General features: G+C 33.1%; 1 pseudogene; it reads left to right on the top strand.

Annotated features, from left to right (window-relative positions):
- Nucleotides 1-4,328: 4,328 nt before the first annotated feature.
- On the top strand, nucleotides 4,329-4,428 carry LOC122128026 (annotated as a pseudogene).
- The last annotated feature ends 225 nt before the right edge of the window (nucleotides 4,429-4,653 follow it).

Below are 4,653 nucleotides of genomic sequence, written 5' to 3'. Positions count from 1 at the left end.
AAAAAGTTTGGGATCAGAAAAGAATTGAGAAAATTGAAAGGGTAAGCAAACAATGTTCTTACAAGCCCTATCTAAGCATATTGACTTCAGCAGTGGAGGGGGGCCAGAAATTTTGATATAGATTTTCTTAATATTTTTGCTACCTAAAGTGATTTTACAGAGCCTATATGGCTCACTACAATGCAGAATAGATTGAATGAAGACAGGAAAATAAATTCTATGTTCAAATGAGGCAACTTCAAAGAGTTTTAAAAGAGAAACCATGAAGATATAGCGGGGCGGGGTGAGGAGGATAACTTATAGACTTTCAGCTTCACTGGACTTGAGGCCAAGAAGCTGTGCTTAATTGGAAATCAGGCAAGAGCTAAGAGGAGGACATAGATTTAGGACTTTCATTGTCTTTTGTGACAGACACTCTCACCCAAGGTATGGATGATTTAACTCTATTCTTTTCCATACATCTTGCTGAGCAAATGCAAGACCAAGAGAAAAATAATCTATTGAAATAATTTTGCAAAGTATAACTTCACTGATCCTGATATGGTATCTAAGGAGAGTCCTAAGAGAGAACATAAAAGTGGAATATACTTTGGTTTCCTCTAAGCATCTTGTTAGCAAAATATATCTTTGAGGTTAGAAGTGATTGAACCAAAAAGTAGTGGAGTACTTATTTTTGTGACACTTTAGACACAAGAAGACTTTCAAGGTAAAAGAAAAAAAGTATAGCTAAATATTTGTGATCACAACTTCTTGGACTGGTTTTGTGGAGACAAAGTTTTACATTAGAGTTTGTCCTCATTAACATAGATGTTGGTTTTTCGTGGCAACCAAATGCAACGGTGAAGTTTAATGGACTCTCTTAGACAAGTAAACAGCATGGTAGAAAAAATGGCAAATAATATTTAGTAAATTAGTTTGGTTAATGACTTTGCCAGAACAAAGAATGAAAGATATAATTCAAAATCACTTCACTTAAAAGTTTGACGAAAGAGTAGTGAAGAGAGATGTAAGAAAACATAGAGGACTTTTCTGTCTCCAGTGGAGTAATGGGTTCTTGATCTTGTTTCTTCCATTCTATCTTCACAAGCTATCAAGGGTGGCTGAGGACTGGATTATCCATTGCAGACAAAGAGAACTCACAGAAGAAAATATTTGTAACAGATGTAGGTGATTCTTAACCTTAGACAATCTATTTAAATCTGTTCAAAATTCTCTGCTACCCAAAACTGCCCTCTTTGAACAGCTTTGTTTGCTTTTCCCAACACTACCCTTCATTGACTATTTAAAATTTTGAGAGGTCACATTCATCCTCTCTAGAGATGGCTGTTTGGTTGTGATTTTTGTGTGTTTTTGTATTTTGTTATGTTTTCTAACTAAATTACAAAAGGTTTTGCAAGTGTATTACAGTAAATATGTCCATCTAATTGTCCAATGCTCCTTGATCAGAGTGACTCCTTCTATCATTCTCAACCAACCCCCTTCTCCAAGATTTATTTCAGATTTACCACTTCCTTTATCACATATGTACATTGAGTATTCTAGCTGTACATGCCCCTTGTTCCATTTTTCATTCATTCTATGTCTTTACTATAATTCCTCTCTGGTTTCAACTTCCTGATAGTCATTCTGTTAAACTGTCTGTTAATATTTTGAAAGGTTTATATACATTCCACGGAGTTTCAATCCTGCATATACTTGAACTGATGTCAGCTTATATTTCCATAATTCTTTCATCTGCAATAACAATTTGCAAGACTGGAGATGTGAAGCACCTAGACATGATTTTATTCTCATCCATTTGGAAGATTAATCTTCAGTCAACAAGAAAGTTTAAATATGGCTTAGAATATATTCCTAACTACAAAATTTTATAAATGGCTTTGTAAAAAGATTTGTGATTATTTTATTTTACATGGGATAATATTTTCTACTACCTATAAGTTTTGGAAAAAGAAGAAAACCACGATTTACTACTATAGAGGAATATGGTAGAAACAGAAAGATTTTATGTTTGTCGCATCTCTGATGAGTACCCATATTCATGACTTTAAGTCATATTTCTTACTATGTTAGATAGATAGGGAAAACATAAAACAACATATGATAAGGTATCTATTTGTGACTTTTCAAAATGTACCTTATTAAGTGATGAAACTTACTTTATTAGCTAGTTTTTGGGTTTGTATTATGGGAGGTTGTTCTATTTGACACATTTCTGGAAGGCACCTACTGAACAACACAAATGGTGGGTGGTACTATTTCTACACTTTAATGAATGGTTGAACCTGCTTGGCATTAGTGCTGGATAAATAAATCAACTCTATTTTAATTTGCACCCTAAACTTGAAAAATTTGTAATGTCACTATCGTCTACTTGTCAAATGTTATTTTGGTAAATGTGATTTTTAAAAGATTATTTCAAAAGGAATCTGTTTTCAGGAGATTAAATGTAGGTTGTCATTTGTTTGTGAATGATAACATTTTTATACAACAGAACCAAGTTTTACTGAAGTACCAGTATTTTGAAGCATTAACGATATTATCAATTAATGTTTTTGTGAATTATATTTGACCTGAAGTCAAGTTTTCCTAGCCTTGGTAAACTAATTATGGATCTATTGTTCTAGGAACTAATTTTTTGGCCTACTTATGCTGGACAGAAATCTTTCAGTAATCATCAGAAGAGGGGTATTAAAAATAATTTTGTGACATTTGTGATCTTGGTCACACATATGGGCTGGTCATTTGTTTGAAAGTTTGAATTACTGTACTTTCAAATTTTGTGACCTCATCTTTCATTTTAAGTTGCACTGCATTTCACAATTGCAAACTGCTAATTCCGGTGTCATAAGGAATTGAGATGGATTTTCAATTACTTTCTGTTGACATGTTTCATGAGTCTAGGTGAGAAATCTTGCCCTTGTTATCTGATGAAGCAGATAACTGGGACCTGGGATCCTAGGACCCATGGGTCCTGCAGAAGAGTAATACATTTTAGATATCATATCATAAAATTTGGGTATAATCAGTAGGAAGGCTTCCAAAATTGGAGAAAAATATTTTGGAATCAGTGAGTTAAAACAATAAACAGAGCAGCAGAGTAAAGTCCCTTATAGATTAGGGGAAAACAACAATTTTTTTTTACAATATGAATTCAGAAGACCAAGAACACTTAGAAGGTATCAAAAGTTTATACCAAAGACATTGCATTGATACTTTTTATATTCAAATGTACATTCTAAACCTTATTATTTATATTCCAATCTATTTATTGTAATAAATATCTATTAATTTGTCAAATTATCAATTAATTCTAGTAAGTTTCACTGTGTGAAAAAAATATTAGCACGTATAAAGATAAAATATGTAACTATATATAATATAAGAAAAAGGCACATGTTTTTCAATGTACTGTCGTGGTTAGTGTATCAAAGGCAACTGTGTTTTATAGTATTATTCCATTATTTCTACCTCAGTGTTGGTAGAGTTGGACCTAAAGCTTTACCATTTGTAGATTTACAGCCTAGATGCAAGAGGAAACACTGTGATAAACATTACCAATTTAAGGCCTAATATCAAGGAGAAACATATAGACTTCTCTTGTAACTATGAAAATATTGGGTGAAAGAAAGGCAGTAGTGTAAATTCCTGCCTGGTTGGATGGTAGAATGGCCAGGACATTAGGTAATCATGCATGTCAAAACTTTTTCACCTTCTTGGCTTTAGCTACTTTTGAAATATTAGGTATAAGAAACAATTATATTTTGATAAAATACCTTCTAGTCTAAACGATTCTGTCTTAATTGTTCATCTCTCTATGATCCTTTTTAACTAAGATTGGTTTTGTTCCAGTAAGACAATCTATGCTATCAGGGTAAGATATTCTGTTTGGTCTGTTGCTACATGGAAGAAGAGTAAAGGGTCAGGTAGACATTTGTGCCAGTAAGACCTCATTTAGGAATTTTAAGCTGCAGAAGTTTAGAAGGAGCTCTTAAGCAAGGCTTGCTTTGAATCCATTAGCTCCACAAAGCTAACTCAGTTGATAAATAAGTACTTGAAAAGCTATCACCTTTGGACCTAGCTATAAAGGCTTCAAAGTATGATCAAATTTAAAATGAAAAAGACTTAAAATAGTCATTGACAAAAAAATTGCAAATGTGAGCAATCGACCAAACAATATGTTTTTTCCAATATACACAGAATTTTAGAGAAGTAAGATCAATAGCATTTTTAGGAACAATAAGGTTTCCTGGTTACAAAAAGTCAACTAAGGATATATGCCTGTATAAAGATTGCATCATTAACTACTTAACTTTACAGGATACTACATGCTTCAGCAGCACATTTACCCAAATTACAACAATATAGAGATTATCATGGCACTTGCACAAGGATGATATGAAAATTTGTGAAGTATTCCATATTTTTCATTCTTCAGATGTAAGAAATGAAAAAAAGTTATTAAAAAATTGATTACAAAAATACAAGTCATTATGTCAAAAATGAACTTTAGAACTTTGGTGCGGGGAGGGGGCTAGTGAGGAGGATTGAGTGGGGGGGCAGAGGGAGGATGGGAAGGGATGGGAAGGGGAAACAAAGGAGGAGGCTACAATACTTGATAAGAAATTTACTCATTATCCTGCCCATGTAATT

This window comes from Dipodomys spectabilis, unplaced genomic scaffold (assembly GCF_019054845.1).
Source record: "Dipodomys spectabilis isolate Male_0828 unplaced genomic scaffold, ASM1905484v1 ptg000320l, whole genome shotgun sequence".
NCBI classification, from domain to species: Eukaryota; Metazoa; Chordata; class Mammalia; order Rodentia; family Heteromyidae; genus Dipodomys; species Dipodomys spectabilis.
This window is presented reverse-complemented; position numbering and strand designations above follow the sequence as displayed.